At 37.5% G+C, this 18,623-nt stretch overlaps 1 pseudogene; it reads right to left on the reverse strand.

Annotated features, from left to right (window-relative positions):
* Positions 1–18,623, reverse strand: part of LOC126419662 (protein HIRA-like) — a 356,219-nt pseudogene that overhangs the window by 240,987 nt on the left and 96,609 nt on the right.

The following is an 18,623-nucleotide window of genomic DNA, read 5'->3' on the forward strand; positions in this document are numbered from 1 at the left end:
AAAAGCTGAAATGCTTAACTAAATTTTCAAATGTTCCTTTACAAAAGAAAACTCTGGATAACTGCCACAATTTAATCCTCGTACCACTGAAAAGGTGAACAGAACAAGTATTAGTGTCAGTGGCTTTGAGAAACAACTTAAATCATTAAAATTGAACAAAGATCCAGGACCTGATGGAATCCCTATCATATTCTATACTAATTTTGTGGCTGAGTTTCATCCTCTTGTAACTATAATGTATCACAGATACCTTAAAAAAAAAAAAAAAAAAAAAAAAAAAAAAAAAAAAAAAAAAAAAAAAAAAAAGAAAAAAAAAACCAAGTCTAGTTCTTGGAAAAAGGCACAGGTCACACCCATCTACAAGAAAGGGAGTACAAGTGATCCACAAAACTACCATCCAACATCCTTGACATCTATTTGTTGTAGACTCTTAGACCATATTTTGAGTTCAAACATAATGAAGTATCTTGAACAGCTAGATGATGTATTTCTTGATTTCCAAAACACATTCGACTCTATATCACACCTATGCTTATTGTCAAAAGTATGATCATATGGGGTATCAAGTGAAATTTGTTACTGAATTGAGGACCTTTTGGTAGGGAGACTTATCATGTTACCTTGGATGGAGATTCAACATCAGATGTAGAAGTAACTTCAAGTGTAACCCATGGAAGTGTGTAGGGACCCTTGCTGCTCATACCATATATTAATGATCTTGCAGATGATGCAGTTAGCTATAATGAAGTACTATCTGAAAGAAGCTGCATAAATATTCAGTCAGATCTTTCAAAGTGGTGCAGAGCAGAGACTGGTAACTTGCTTTAAGTGTTCAGAAATTTAAAATTTTGCACTTCGAAAAAAAAAAAAAAGAAAAGAAAAGAGAGAGAGAGAGAGAGAGAGAGAGAGAGAGAGAGAGAGAGAGAGAGAGAGAGAGAGAGAATAGTATCCTATGACTAACGACTGCAAAAATTTCCCTCAAAATGACAATATGCAAAATTACTTAACAGATGCTGTTCCACAGCGAATTGTATCCAGACAAGTTATTTGTCAGAGACAGGTTCAAATAGCTTTATTTTCTGCATCGAATATCAAAACATAAGCAGTTACTGGCATTGTACATCATCTGGCAAAGCCCAGTTAAGAATGATAATGTGCACAAGAACCTACACGGAAAATGAAGTGTACAAACCCAACGATGTATCAGTGTGCTCAATGATCTGGAGCCATGCCAATGTAGGTGGTTGGATGGTCTGTTTAAGTTACATGGCACATAATGCAACACAGTACTCAGCCATGAGACCTAGCATTTTATAAGAAGGAAACATGCCTGTTTGTTTGTTAGCTAAAATTTAAAAGATAGTATAACGGGGACAGTTTTAACGTGAGAAATTAGGTGGCAGATGGTTTGAGTTGTATTTGCATATAATACCGCTAGAGGTTGGGCCTTAACTACATCTTTAACAGTAATCTGCTAACTTCATCAAGCCATTGTGCAGTAGCTGTGCCTGAATGCTTTGTGTTGTGCATTGCTCATTTTCTTCTTTTGAAGTGACTAATCCTGGTCCATCACAGATTTTGATTATGACCTTTACAAAACCAGAAGAGGTCAGTGATCCCCTGTGACAATGTGTCAGTTCTTGTGTAGGCTTCTGCTCAGTGAAATGGAGGCAGAGATTGTTTCTGCGCACTGCTCCTTCCTCTGTGGTGGTCAAAATTCTAGTCTGTTTATGTTCGCAGCCATCTGTGACTATAGCCTATAGCACCATCTCTCTGCGCTGTAGCGACTGGAACACAAAATCTGTAAAGTTTTCTAACAGTGCTGAAATTTTTCTCCTAATGTTAAAATTGAGTTGCCGTACATTCAATTCTACTTCTATGCTAAATGCCTTGTCAGCTCTATCTGCAGTGTTGTCAAGCATGGGTCACATGGCTGTGAATGCCCATGAAAGGTTGAATTTAGTAGTCTGCAGATTTTTTAATCTTCAAATTGGGTGAGAAAAGACAAGTAATGTTCCGAAACATCTTACATTGGAGACACATTCATTTAAATAGAGGGAAAGTGCTGCTGCTTTTCAACAGAACAACCAGTTTTGAAAGCATAAATGCAGCCAAATAAAGAAAAGAAATGCCATTTTGGAAGAAAAAGATCTTGAAGTTTTTTGCAAAAGCAAACACTCCCATCAAAAAGTTCAATTTCAAAGAACTAGTAATTTGTCTGTCTTCACTCGTGTAGTATGACAATCTTATAAATTTGTGTGTCTAATAATTTACAAACAAAGAAAATATATGCGAATTTCAACAAAACTATATGCGAATTTTGCAAAACACAGATGTGGATTTTACAAAAATATATTTTCCCGTCCTTACCTATCAGTATAATATCAATGAGTTAGTAAAATATCAATGAGTTACTGCTGGAATTGGCCAACTCATACAAATACCTGGGTGTAACACTTTTTAGGGATATGAAATTGAATGATCACATAGGTTCAGTTGTAAGTACAGCAGGTGGTAGACTTCGGTTTACAGGTAGAATACTGGGGAAGTGCTATCAATCTACACTGGAGATTGCTTACAAGTCACTTGTGTGACCCATTCTAGAATATTGCTTAAGTGTACAAGTGTACGGGACCCATAGCAGATAGGACTAACAGGGAATATTGAACAAATATGGAGTAGGGCAGCATGATTGGTCAAAGATTTTATAATCCTTGGAAGACAGTCACAAAAATACTGAAGAAACTAAGCTGGAAGACTCTTTAAGATATATGTAAACTATACTGAGAAAATCAAATGATTGCTCCAGGTATGTACTACAGCCCCCTACATATTGCTCACATACTAATCATGAATGTAAGATCAGAATAATTACTGCACATACAGAAGCATTCAAACAATCATTCTTTCCATGCTGCATATGTGAATGGAACAGGAAGAAACCCTTGTAACTACTACAATGGGATGTACCCTCTCGCATGAACCTCATGGTGGTTTACAGAGTATAGATGTAGATGTAGATGCAGAAATAATGCAAGGAAAACTTTTTAATGCTTACTACGTTTTCGTGATTCATGAAGTAAAACTTCAGCGTCAGGCATCTCATTTTAATGTATTACAACTGCATTTCTAGATTATTTGCAACATGTTTTAGAGACAGTATCCACATACGTCACTGAATGTACCTGCAAAATTGTATCATTGTATGACACAGTTCCAGAGATGTGATATTTTAAAACTGCCAGAATCTAAAATGAATCGATTTTGGTTTGGAATTTTTCACCAATCTATGGGTCACTAAGGTGAAACTAATACATTCTATGAGGGCTATTCAGAAAGTAGGTAACATTTCCATCTGACGCCACTAGGCACGCACCAATCACGTATATTATGGTATATGTGTGAGCTCGGCAGCTCAGTTAGCATCCATCCGTGACAGTGGGAACGTCTCTGCACATCTGGTTTTTTCGATATTTGAATTTGAAATGTGCGCTGCATTTCGAAAATTCTGCCAGTTGTGAGCTGCGGTCTGCGACACAGTTTTTATTGGCAAAAAACCTAAAACTTATAGAAATTTATCGTGAACTGTGTGAAGTATATGGAAACAATGTAACGAGTGAATGTTTTGTCCAGGAATGGTGCATTCGGTTTAAAAATGGCTAAACCAATGTTCATGATGAAGAGAAGAGTGGACATCTGAGCATTGTGACTGACAATCTTGTCGCTAAAGCTGATGAAATGATTCATGAAAATCGTCGCTTCACAATAATGGAGCTTTCACTTTCTTTTCCACAAGTTTCATTGAAATTATTGTTTGAAATTGTCACTCGAAAGCTAGGCTACCACAAATTTCGTGCATGGTGGGTGCCCAAAATGCTTACAGAGCACAATAAAGAACAGCAAATGGAGGCAACGTTCACATTTCTGGAGGCCTACCACAAACATGGTGATTCATTATTGGATCAAATCATAACACAAACATGATGATTCATTATTGGATCAAGTCATAACCAGTGACGAGACTTGGGTGAAACACGTCAATTGTGAGACAAAATTACAGTCCATGGAGTGGGGGTCACAAGGTCCTCCCAGAAACAAAGAAAATGTTTGCAAACCTTGTTGGTAAGAAAGCTGTTGGTGACAGTGTTTTGGGATAGGCAGGGTGTGCTTCTTATTGATTTTCTCGAACATGGAGCAACCATAAATTCTGCCCGGTACTGTCAAACTTTGCACGGCCTTAGAAGAGCAGTTCAAAACAAATGCCGAGGAAAGTTTATGTCTAAAATTTTGTTTTTGCTTGACAATGCCCAACCTCACATGGCAAACCGCACTAAAGAACTCCTAATTCATTCAAATGGGAAATTTTCCCTCATCTGCCCTATAGCCCCAATCCTGCACCAAGCGACTTCCACTTGTTTTCCAATATGAAGAAATGGCTTGCAACGCAGTGCTTTGATGATGATGCAGAACTCCAGGCAGGCTGAATCACTGGCTGAAGTCTAAGGTGGCAGAATTTTACAACAAAGGTTTTTCAAAGCTTGTCCACTGCTATGATAAGTGCCTCAATGTGTTTGGTGACTATGTGGAAAAGTAGTATGTCAGTCGCTCTTTCACATGTATATAATAAAATGTATATACATCTTCTTCTTCTTCATCATCTTTCTGAATAGTCCTCGTAAGTAATTGGGGTTTTGAGTCTTCAAACATAAAGGTTTACACACTTAATGTAAAATATTTAACACACAAACTCATTTGTAAAGTCAGACATCTGAAGCTCTTTTATACATGGGAGACTGTCTCTTTAAACACTTGGGCTGTGGGAATAACTGATATTAATATTATGGATAATCATCAACAGATGTAGAAGTAACTTCAGGCAGGCCACAGGTAACTGTGTTGGGGCTCTTTATTGTTACTGTTGTATACACATGACATTATAGATGACATTAGTAATAGCGTCAGTCATTTTGCAGATGATGCAGCAATATCTGGAAAGGGTTGCATTAGTATTCCGTCATGTCAAAGTGGTGCAAAGATTGGAACCTTGCTTTAAATGACGGGTATGTAAAAGTGTACACTTTACAAAATGAGAAAATGTGGTTCCTATGGTTACAATACCAATGACTGACAATTACAGTCAGTCATTTCATACAAACACCTCGGTGTAAAAATTTGTGGGGATATGAAATGGAATGATCACACTGGTTCTGCTGAAAGTAAAATAGACAGCAGATTTTGGTTCATTGAAGAAAAATGCAATCACTCTACAGAGGAGATAGCATGAAAAACACTTGTGTGACCCCAACCTAGAATATTGCTAGAGTGTGTGTGACACATACCACATATGATTAACAGAGGACATTGAGCAAATATGAAGAAGGGTAGTGAAAATGGTTACAGGTCAGCTTGACTCACAGGAGGCTATCACAGAAATGCTATGAAACCCGGAATGGCACATGCTTTAAGATGAACGCCTGCATTTCCTTGGCATACATGAATCAAACTGAAATGAGTGACACACTGTGCATGGATATACACACTTACTATTTTTTTATTTGAATTCTGTAATGTGCACAAACTTCAGTCTTGTTTGATATATTTGAGTTGTGTACATTCTGTCAGACCTAATATAAAATGACCTACTTTTTTTAATAATATGAATATTTATATATATGTTTGGAGAGAGAGAGAGAGAGAGAGAGAGAGAGAGAGAGAGAGAGACTGATTTTTGATTGAGATTTTACTTTAAGTCGTAACTGGTATCTGAATTTTGGTTGCTGCCTCCTTGAATGATCAGCTTCTGCTCCAGTTGGTGACGTATTACAATTTGGAGGAAGCTACTGCTCTTTAAGGTTTAAAATACAACTCTGTTAGTTACTTGGCCGTATTGTGGATAGCTTTGAGCCCAAATTTTCGTAGCTTTTCATACCTAAGGGACCACTGTTGTAAGTAAATAAGATCAAACAGCAATCTGCTTTTTGTGAGAAAAAGAGATTGCTTAGCACACAAACTCCCTTCAAACTGCATGTCCTGTTACATCAAAATTGGTCAGTGGAGTTCAGCACAATACTATTGTACAAGAATATAATCCAATTACTGTAATTCAGAAATTCTGAGAGATTGTTACTTATTGAATGAAAACTATAGAGAATGCAGTTCTTTTCCTGTATTTTAGTGAACTTCGTACACTTACAATTCTGTTGGTTGATAGACAGCAATGACAATGAAGTTTACCTCCTCTTCCAAAAACAAGATATTTCTATTCTTCACTTCCAGAAAATTTGTATACATAAATGTTTGGCAACTCTTACACATACTTTACTCGGTTTTATCTCTAAAATATCAATTTTCATTAAATGTAACAATACGTTCTGAGTGACAGCATAGCAACATGTCCTCTTTCCACAAGATACAAATTAACAGTCCTCTTTTAATAAATCTTATTTTTGTTTTTTTGTTTTTTAGAGTCCATACTCAAAGATTCACAACTACTATTGTTGTGGGGATTGCGCACTAAAGAATTTCTTGCTGTTCAGCTGCGCTTCACTTAACTTCAAGTACTTTTTTAATCACATTTACATTTACGGTATTTACATACATTACTGAGTTCTCGGAATAAAATTAGGAACAAATTAGTTTAAAAAAGCAGTGAGACACACACAACATCACAACCTGTCCGACAGAACAGACATCACTTGTGATGACATGGCTGATGCTTACATTTATACGAAACACAGAATGGGGAAAGAAAGGGAAAGGATGCAAGGGAATTCATCACTTCCAGGCACACAGGGCATTATGCTAATGCAATAACGAAAGCTGAGAACTGATGCTGGTCCAGGATTCTCATGAGCACCTGCCTTAACCTCATTTATTTTGCTCCAAATTAATTTCTAATTAGCTTAGAAAATAGTCTTGTGATGACGGTGCAGTGAAAGAAACACATTAGTTATTTTTACGACTGAATAACACTGATTATCTGTAGATTAAATGTTTGTTGGTTAAGTTAGTTACAAAACAGCATCATCGTCACGCATTTGGTATCCACTACTGCATAAAAGCCTCCTACAGATTTCTCAATCTTCAGCTATGTGCATTCATATTAATGTAATTCACATAACCAAACTACTTAATCTACATGATCTTCAATTGGTGCACCACTAACTTCAGGTACTATGCGAGATATGTTTTGTTTTGATACAAATGGTGCTGTCAAATTTAGTATCCACTACAATTTCATATCAAAAGTCAAAAGTCAGTGACAGCCAAGTGACATTATGAAATGCAGAGCAGCTTTACATAAGTAGGTTTCCCAGAAAGCTATTGTCACCATGTCTTGAACAATGTGTTTAAACCAGCTTCTTCTCAACTTTGCTTTTATTGGTCTCATTTCTCTATGTCATTTACAAATCTGCCATTAGTACTAACATTTGGGTCTGGCAGCCCTAGGGATTAAAGACACCTGGAGAAACCATGTACAACAGAAAGGAACACAGGCACTTTGTGCAGGCAGCGTGTGGTCTTTAGGGTTCGTGACCACTGGATATGGATATATGCATTATATTAGTAAACTAGCAAGTTGTACTATTTTTCTAGATGAGAAGTCTCATCTCAAGGAGGTAGTTACACATTGCTGAAGACACAGAAATATCGAACTTATGTACAGTATCCACAAACTACATTCTCTCTTTTCCTGGTGTTGAGTTTATTAAATCATATACATCACTGGTCATAGCATGCCAGGCAATGTTATGAAACTATGAGAAATATCTGATGATAGTGTGAAGACAGATGTGAGCAACAAAGACAATCATGAACAAAATTTTGAGCTTCGGAGAGGATACACATTATATATTATCACAGGTAAAATCGTTTCTGAAGAAGAGAAATTTGTTAACATCGAGTATAGATTTAAGTGTCAGGAAGTCGTTTCTGAAAGTATTTGTATGGAGTGTAACCATGTATGGAAGTGAAACATGGACGATAACCAGTTTGGACAAGAAGAGAATAGAAGCTTTCGAAATGTGGTGCTACAGAAGAATGCTGAAGATAAGGTGGGTAAATCACGTAACTAATGAGGAGGTATTGAATAGGATTGGGGAGAAGAGAAGTTTGTGGCACAACTTGACTAGAAGAAGGGATCTGTAGGTAGGACATGTTTTGAGGCATCAAGGGATCACAAATTTAGCATTGGAGGGCAGCCTGGAGGGTAAAAATCGTAGAGGGAGACCAAGAGATCAATACACTAAGCAGATTCAGAAGGATGTAGGTTGCAGTAGGTACTGGGAGATGAAGAAGCTTGCACAGGGTAGAGTAGCATGGAGAGCTGCATCAAACCAGTCTCATGACTGAAGACCACAACAACAACAACAACATTATGATTCATTTTTACTACGTTGCCATTGTCTACCAACAAACCAACTTGCTTAGAGTTTATATGGCTGCATTAATAATTTCCAGTAAATAACAATTACATAGGTGGTGTAAGAATAAAAGTTTATTTAAAGTAAACTCTGTTCTTTTGTCATGATTCTAACAGAAAAGCAGCAATGACTTTTTTAAGGGTTTCCAGTTTATTACTTTATATCTACTAGGAGCTTGTTATAAGACCTTGGCAACAGAATATATTACTACTCTAAAGCTTAATAAGAAGGCAAACCATATGTAGATACCATTATTTCATCCTTCGTTGTTACCTAAGAGCATAATAATATTAGGTCTTTGTAGAGGCCTAAACAAGATGTGCTGTTATCTGCTTTACACTATATTCTTATTATTCCAATTTTGGTGAAAACCTTATCATCCCTACACTTTGTTAATAACACTCGATTCTAATGATTTCACAAGATGAAGACACCGTGAAAACAAAAGAAAAGAAAAGAAGGAAACAAAATGTAACTTAAATGGAGTTATAGTGACAGACTTTCCTAGCAACCTTTTTAAGACAGTATTATTGGAAGGGAAGCTAGCTGAAGTTTCACAGTTTGCAGGGAAAGAAAATAAACAATGTCTTTCTTAAAATATTTATGCAGCTAGTTGTAGAACAGTAATTAAATAATAATTATCTGATATAAACTGTGTGTCAAAGAATCAGTGAAATCATCAAAAGTCAAACCCACTGCAATATGACTTAAGACATGATATCTGTTTGGTGAAAAAATGAAAAATGTCCCTGAATAAGGAAAACCATGAGGTCATCCACATGTGTACAAAAAGAAATCCATTATACTCCAGTTACATGATAAATAATACAACTTTAAGGGCTGTAAATTTAACTAAGTACCTAAGAATTACAATTACGAAGAACTTAAATTGGAATGATCACATAGGTAATGTTGTGGGGAAGGCAAACCAAACACTGCATTTTATAGGTGGAACACTTAGAAGATGCAACAGGTCTGCTAAAAAGACTGTTTACCTACACTTCTCTGTCCTCTGCTAGAGTACTGATTTGCAGTATTGAATCCTTACTGAATAGGAGTGATGGAGGACACTGAAAAAGTTCACAGAAGTGTAGCTCATTCTGTATTACCCGGCAAGATGGGAAGGAGTATCACAGATACGATAAGTGAGTTGTGGTGGCAGTCATCAACCCTTTCGTGACTATGGGCATACATGTATGTCACCAGGTAGAAAAGTCATTGCTATTGGCCTAGATGTACACTCAGCGGGCGGTAACTCCAGACGGCTACTGACGGAAACGGAGGTCCTAAACTACAAATTAAATGGCCTTCGACATATTCGTTTGACACATAAAAAGTAAAATGCGCTCGACAGCCTGCACGTCATTTGCTAAAACAGTCGATAACTCATATGGAAAACCCAAGTGGGAACATAAATGGTTAAAAACTGGGCATTCCATCATGAAATGGCGGGCAGTTAAAACTATGGCACAATGCGTACAAAATGGCAGGGGAGTGCCACTTAAATGATGATGGCTAAAACGATGTTTTCTCATGCAAATTCATCTGTCCACAACACTTCAATTTATTCGCACCATCATGGGACACAATTTATCAGACAAGGAAATTATGGATATTCTTATGAATAGTAGCGACAAAGATTGTAGTGATACTGCGGAACTTTCTTCCAATGAAGAGTTGGATGCGTGTCAATGTACTGCTGAATCCTCGACATCAAGAATAGAAGATTCTACCTCTGAAGACAGAAAAGAAGATGAAGTAAGTGAAACTTCATCAGAAAAAAGAAAGTATGACTGGACGGAGAATCATCCAGTGATGAAACGACGTCATTTTGTGAACACATTTAGTGCATTAAAAGCAGACTTCGAAGAGTCAGCAAGTCATTTAGATATTTTTGTACTTCATGTCCATGGAATTCGTTTCTGCTATCTGTACACAGATCAATAATTATCATAATTTATTACTGGAAAAATGAAAACAGTACCCAGGAAATTTGCATGCTGGAAGCACGCAGAGCCAGCTTAATTTTATTGCTTCCTACCAAGTTCTCTGTTTATGCCTAGAAGTAAAAAGTTAGAAGCGAATGGATATTGGTTGACATATTCTCTGCTTCAAACACCAATATTCTCTAACATAATGGCCAGGGACTGGTACAAGTTGATCCTGCCTTTATCGCACTTCAGTGAAAATTCCACCGCACCTCGAAGACATTCTTGTAAAAATATGTCTCATTGTAGATCACACAAAAAATAAATTCTGCCAGGCATTAGTACCGTTTGAAAACCTAGTGATTGACGAAAGTCTGCTACTTTTCAAAGGAACCATTTTGACATTAAAATTTTTGTCCTTCGTAACGTACAAATCAATTATATTTTGGATTATATTGTCTACATTGGTGCTGCCTCAGAAATAGAATCTAGAAATGCTGATTGGGGAAAATCAGGCGATGTTGTTGTGAGTTTGTTATAGCCATACCCCAACAAAGGTCATACCATTTATTTAGACAATTGGTATTCGAGCCTTGAATTATTCCTGTGGCTCCACGATAGATGTACAAACACCACTGGAACGGCATGCAAAAACAGGAACCATCTACCACCGTTGCCAGACAGTTTGAAAAACGGGGAAATACAGTCCTAGTCCTGTGGAACATTAATGACACTAGAATGGATGGACAAGAGAGAAGTCTGGATGCCTTCTACCATAAATGGACCAGAGTTTGTGGAGATAGAGGAAATAGACCATAGAGTGGGCAAAAACAAATTGAAACCTAACTGTGTTGTCAGCTACAATAAGTCAATGGGTGCAGTTGGTAAGACAGACATGCTGTTGTCTTCTGAACAGTTCATCCGAAAGACAATGAAGTGGTACAAAAAATTATTCTTTCATATGACTGACTTGTGTGTGTTTAATGCAAAAAGTATTTTTTGAAACGCAAAAGGAACAGAAGATACCACTAGTGAAATACCACTTGGAAACGATCTGTTAGTTGCTTAATGAATTTCATAGTCAAACTTGTAAACGTGCAATCCTATGAACAACCAAAGAAGAAATCTCTTTCCAACTGCAGAATAAAGAGGGACATTATTCAGGGTTCCTGGAAGCAACAGAGAAAAAGGAGATTCCCCAGACACACTGTGTAGTATGTACTGCTCATTCACAATGAAAAATTACACACGTAAGATGCAAAAAGTGTGATATGGTTCTCTGCATGGTGCCATGTTTTGAAAAATATCACACACTAAAGATATATTAGTATGTTTTAGTAACTGTGTACATTTCAAGCAAAGGAAAGTAATAAATTAAAATTAAATAATTTAAAAAAGTAAATAAAAAGGGTTTTTAATTCAGCCAGTGGCAGTCAAAGCCTGCATCAAAAATGAGAATGGGAAACCATTAAAGGAAACTGTACTGAACATGACGAGCTGAAAAAGAAAACATTGAGCAAGAAGAAGGTAGGCATTTACTATCTGCCCCGCCCCCCTCCCCCCTTAAACCAACCAATCTTATTGTGGAGAATCGACTTTAGGCTTTAATTACAAACCAAGTCATGGGCCTATCGAAAAATGAATTATCCAGATATATGCTTTGTTTAACTCAGAGTCCGGATATGTGCCATAACTTGGTTTTAAATTCCTGTAATTATTTTTTAATTAAGATAGTAGCAAGAACTGTCCAATATTTGGGCATTTTCACTACACGCTACTCACTTTAACACTATATATCTTGGAACACATTCATTCGATGTTAAGGAAATTTTAATATGTTGTAGGCACACATATTGACGGAATAAGCCTCAAGTTATAGGAATTATTATTAAAAACGTTCCTATCATTTTTCTAAACCAACTGTTTATCAGCCCATAATAAACATATAACAGAAAGTGTTACTTAGTTCCAAGCTCTCTTTCGTGGTCATCAGAAACTATGACCACTGAGACAGTACAGCGGTTCTGTATGCACCAGAACGTGCGGGATGCCAACAGTGGCCATAGCCTACAGCGACCACAGGGCTGAGTCCGCAGTCTACCGGCCAGGCAAATGCTGCATTTCCTCTTATCAGCCGGCCAAGTAGCCAGGACACTTGGCCCTTGTAGCCACGAAAGGGTTAAAACAAAGGCATTTTTCACTGTGGCAAGATATTTTCACAAAATTTCAGCCTCCAACTTCCTCCTCTGAATGTTAAAATATTTTATTGTCACTTACAAGAAAGAAGTGATTGTTGTAATAAAATTTAAAAAATCAGAGCTCATACCAAAAGATTTAAGTGTTCATTTTCCCTATGTGCTGTTTGAAGGTGTACAGTACAGGATGTCTGAAGGTGGTTTGCCACACTAAGTGTGAATTGCAGAAAAGTCATGTAGATGTTCCACATTTGGAGCAATTCTGTTACCTTTCAAGAAAACTTTATTTATGACAGTATAAAACAGGGCAGTTGTGTATTATTTAACAACTGGAACAAAATGGGGGATAGAGAAAAATATAAAATAGCATGAGCAAACCTAATCTTGAATGAATGAAAACCTGCCTGTCGATAAACTACAGCTGATGACAATAACACAATCTACAGGATGAGGATCAGGAAGACATAAAAATTAAAGCAGAATAAATTATTTGCTTACATGCTGTGGTGCTACCAATTATGTAAACCATAAGTGAAACAAAAAGAAAAAAGTAATTAAAAATACACAAATTACAGCGATATGTGAATTCATTATCATATTCAGTAGATACTATCAAGAAGGGGTACCTCCAATTATGTGGAACAAGTCAAGGTATACACGTAACATATGAGAAAGATATGACAAACTTTTCAACAATAAACTATCACTACACTACTTAATGCTATTCACACTAATGCCATCTAAATTTAATCAAGATAATTAGTAATAAAGTTGTTTCTTTGAAAAATAATGCTGCCTCGTTAGTTTCATCATACAGCAGCTGTTTGTCTGCCATTAATAGCATACTATTTACTTGATTACAATGGTAGTTTTCAAGAATATGTATACATCTTTAAAAACAAGTCCTATTTATAGTACATTATTACTATACAGCTTCCTATATAAACCCACACTGCTACTGGCCATCTAGCTAACAGAATTCTTAAATATCTAAATCTGGATATTTACATAATTTGTAGAAAAAGTGACTGATGAGGTATGTTTTTAATTTTCTTTTGAATTGGTAGGGAATCTCACTCCAATTTCAGAGAGAAAGGAAACATTCATTTACCATTCACAAAAACAGCAACAGGGCTGGCAAACACAAAACATTAAAGTAATTTCTTTGTCATGGCAAAAAAAGAAGAGGAGACAAGGTTTGTGAGTTTTGGAGTGATGTATAAAAAATACACGACAGAAGATGGGATTCATTTTATCAGCATATCTAACAACTCAGCCTATTTTGTTTGTTTTCAGACAAATAAAATAAAATGCTCCATTTAATGTTCAAATACTGTTGCCAGTACAGTTTATTATGAATATGCAAAAGAAGACTTTTAAAAAGTGGATAAAGAACTTTAAGTGTGGAACATGAAAGGATCCCTATGAAATGCTACTTCTGTTTAGTGCCAGACCAATGATCAGAAAATTTTTAGTATAACTTCTAACTTAACAGTCACGTTTATTCCACGTGGAAAAATATATCTAAAAACAAAGATGATGTAACTTACCAAACGAAAGTGTTGGCATGTTGATAGACACACAAACACAGAGGCAAATGTACTCTGTACTTCCGCCTCGACTGACATCTCTGCCCAAACTCTTTGCCTTTGCAAATGTCTGCTTGTGTCTGTATATGTGCAGTTGGACGTGTGTGTGTGTGTGTGTGTGTGTGTGTGTGTGTGTGTGTGTGTGTGTGTGTGTGTGTGTGTGTGTGTGTGTGTCTATCAACATGCCAACGCTTTCGTTTGGTAAGATACATCATCTTTGTTTGTCCCCCTCCTCCCCCCCACCCCCCCCCCCCCCCCCGCCACCCACAGTAAAGTTGTGAAAGTAATCCAGGTTAGCTTTTCACACTAAGGAACTAACAATTCATGAATAAAACATAATTCCATCAATGAAGGAGTCAACATTATCTTTCAGTAATTAAAATGAATTACAAATAATATTAATTAAACACACCTTCTCTTCCATTGTAAGTGGCTTCCCAAGTTCATCTTCTGAGAACTCTACAAAAGCAACAGTTCCATCCCATGAACAAGCCATCAACTGCAGACCTGTACAGCTCCATGACAGATCAAGCACAGAATTAGTAAACAACTCGTGCAACACAACAAGAGGTCGTTTGAGTGCTGTAAGCCATACTGATAACGATCGATCTCGAGAACCAATTGCACAACAGCAGTACTGCTGAGGCTTCGAAGAAGAACGATATTGTTTCTGCAGAATGTTGGAATTGAAGTGCTGAAACAATGAACAATACATTAAAACTTCAGAGCAATGCTATATCAAGACAGCCTCTACACATTTTAAAAACAAAATTAAAAGTTTGTGTGATAGATAGATGCCAGTGGTTCGGTTATCATGTGTAATAATATAATGTGAACAGAAACTTGTAAACTACACAACTTTTCATCAAATTCTAGAATTAAAGATTTGTGTTCAGGAGCACATCCATAAAGGATGAAGGTGTTGCCACACATGCTCTTGTTGTTTTATTATAATTTGGTGATGGGTGCCATCAGTGTCACACTCTAACACTATGCAGGTCAAGCCCAAGCATGGCTCAGGCCACAACTTTGTGTTAAAAAGACCATGCCCGAGTATAGGTCTGGCCGTGATTACTCAAAGCACGAGCATAAACCACACGAAAACTTGACTTATGGCGTATGAGAACAATGTACGGACATCTCGTTACCTGTCCACTAACTGATGATGCCTTCTGTTGTCAATTTCTAGAATTATGTCGAAAGAGACATTAGTAAACGTAAAAGATGCAGTCGCAATTGCCTGAGCGATTACAATTGCATTGATGTAATTTCAGGCACTTATTTGTTAGGTTTCACAGTTTACTGTAATTCTGCTATAAACACATCATGTTCATTGAGTAAGCAGAAATTTTGGAAGCTCACAAGGAAGAAATTGCTCAACAACTCACCGAGAACCTGTTTTTGGAAGAATAATTTACTTTCCATCATAATTAAATCTTGAAGCTTGGTCTTTTCTTAGTATGTGTTACTCTTGAAGATGCATCAATTACATATATGCCAGAAATACTTTAAATAATGGCATAAATGATTGGTTTCCTAGACCCGATATTCTTCTAAGCAGCTGGTCTCCAACATGTTAAATAGCAAAAATTGGGAATGGCCGAAGGTTATAATCTCATAAAGATAATTTTAAATTCTAGATTATTGTAGATTATAAACTGTCAATCATTCCAACACACACACACACACACACACACACACACACACACACACACACACACACAGAGAGAGAGAGAGAGAGAGAGAGAGAGAGAGAGAGAGAGAGAGAGAACTCTAAAGTGTCAACCAACTCCAGTGGCAGACACTGTAAGAGAGACGTTCTGCATCACAGTGAGACTTATTGTTAATGTTCCCAGATCATACATTCCCAGAAGAGTCAACAAATACACTGAAGTGCCAAAGAAACTGGTACAGGTATGTTGTTGCTGTGGTCTTCAGTCCCAGTATATACCATGTATATACCATGTATATAATATGTATATAATATGTATATACCATGTATATACCATATAGGTATGCATATTCAAATATAGAGATATGTAAACAGGCAGAATACAGTGCTGCAGTTGGCAACGCCTATATAAGACAAGTGTCTTGGTGCAGTTGTTAGATCAGTTACTGCTGCTACAAAGGCAGGTTATCAAGATTTAAGTGAGTTTGAATGTGCTGTTACATTCGGCACATGAGCGATGAGACACAGCATCTCTGAGGTAGTAAAGAAGTGGGAATTTTCCCATATGACTGTATCACGAGTGTACCATGAATATCAGGAATCCATTAAAACATCAAATCTCTGACATCGCTGCAGCTGGAAAAAGATCCTGCAAGAATGGGACCAATGACAACTGAAGAGAATCATTCAACATGACAGAAGTGCAACCATTCTGCAAACTGCTGCAAATTTCAATGCTGGGCCATCAACAAGTGTCAGCATGTGAACCATTCAAAGGAACATTGATATGGGCTTTCGGAGCTGAAGGCCCACTTGTGTAACCTTGATGACTGCACAACACAAAGCTATATGCTTCACCTGGGCCCGTCAACAATGACATTGGACTGTTGATGACTGGAAACATGCTGCCTGGTCAGACAAGTCTCGCTTCAACTTGTATCGCGTATTTTGGACATGTACAGGTATGGAGACAACCTCATGAATCCATGGACCTGGCATGTCAGCAGGGGACAGTTCAAGTTGGTGAAGGCTCTCTAATCATGTGGGGCGTGGGCAGTTAGAGTGATATGGGACCCCTGGTACATCTAGATATGACTAACAGGTGACACGTACGTAAGCATCTTATCTGATCACCTGCATCTATTCATGTCCACTGTGCATTCTGATGGACTTGGGCAATTCCAGCAGGACAATGCAATACCAAACACGCCCAGAATTGTTACGGAGTGGCCCCCGGGACACTCTTCCGAGTTTAAACACTTCTACTGGCCACCAAAATCCCAGGACATCAACATTTTTTTATTTATTTATTTTTTTTTTTTGGTAATCAGTCTACTGACTGGTTTGATGCGGCCCGCCACGAATTCCTTTCCTGTGCTAACCTCTTCATCTCAGAGTAGCACCTGCAACCTATGTCCTCAATTATTTGCTTGACGTATTCCAATCTCTGTCTTCCTCTACAGTTTTTCCCCTCTACTGCTCCCTCTAGTACCATGGAAGTCATTCCCTCATGTCTTAGCAGATGTCTTATCATCCTGTCCCTTCTCCTTATCAGTGTTTTCCACATATTCCTTTCCTCTCCGATTCTACGTAGAACCTCCTCATTCCTTACCTTATCAGTCCACCTAATTTTCAACATTCGTCTATAGCACCACATCTCAAATGCTTCGATTCTCTTCTGTTCTGGTTTTCCCACAGTCCATGTTTCACTACCATACAATACTGCACTCCAGACGTACATCCTCAGAAATTTCTTCCTCAAATTAAGGCCGGTATTTGATATTAGTAGACTTCTCTTGGCCAGAAATGCCTTTTTTGCCATAGTGAGTCTGCTTTTGATGTCCTCCTTGCTCCGTCCGTCATTGGTTATTTTACTGCCTAGGTAGCAGAATTCCTTAACTTCATTGACTTTGTGACCATCAATCCTGATGATAAGTTTCTCGCTGTTCTCATTTCTACTACTTCTCATTACCTTCGTCTTTCTCCGATTTACTCTCAAACCATACTGTGTACTCATTAGACTGTTCATTCCGTTCAGCATATCATTTAATTCTTCTTCACTTTCACTCAGGATAGCAATGTCACCAGCAAATCGTATCGTTGATATCCTTTCACCTTGTATTTTAATTCCACTCCTGAAGCTTTCTTTTTTATCCATCATTGCTTCCTCGATGTACAGATTGAAGAGTAGGGGCGAAAGGCTACAACCTTGTCTTACACCCTTCTTAATACGAGCACTTCATTCTGGATCGTCCACTCTTATTATTCCCTCTTGGTTGTTGTACATATTGTATATGACCCGTCTCTCCCTATAGCTTACCCCTACTTTTTTCAGAATCTCTAACAGCTTGCACCATTTTATATTGTCGAACACCTTTTCCAGGTCAACAAATCCTATGAAAGTGTCTTGATTTTTCTTTAGCCTTGCTTCCATTATTAGCCATAACGTCAGAATTGCCTCTCTCGTCCCTTTACTTTTCCTAAAGCCAAACTGATCATCACCTAGCGCATTCTCAATTTTCTTTTCCATTCTTCTGTATATTATTCTTGTAAGCAGCTTCGATGCATGAGCTGTTAAGCTGATTGTGCAATAATTATCGCACTTGTCAGCTCTTGCCGTCTTCGGAATTGTGTGGATGATGCTATTCCGAAAGTCAGATGGTATGTCGCCAGACTCATATATTCTACACACCAATATGAATAGTTGTTTTGTTGCCACCTCCCCCACTGATTTTAGAAATTCTGATGGAATATTATCTATCCCTTCTGCCTTATTTGACTGTAAGTAAGTCCTCCAAAGCTCTTTTAAATTCCGA

This window comes from Schistocerca serialis, chromosome 9 (assembly GCF_023864345.2).
Source record: "Schistocerca serialis cubense isolate TAMUIC-IGC-003099 chromosome 9, iqSchSeri2.2, whole genome shotgun sequence".
NCBI lineage: Eukaryota > Metazoa > Arthropoda > Insecta > Orthoptera > Acrididae > Schistocerca > Schistocerca serialis.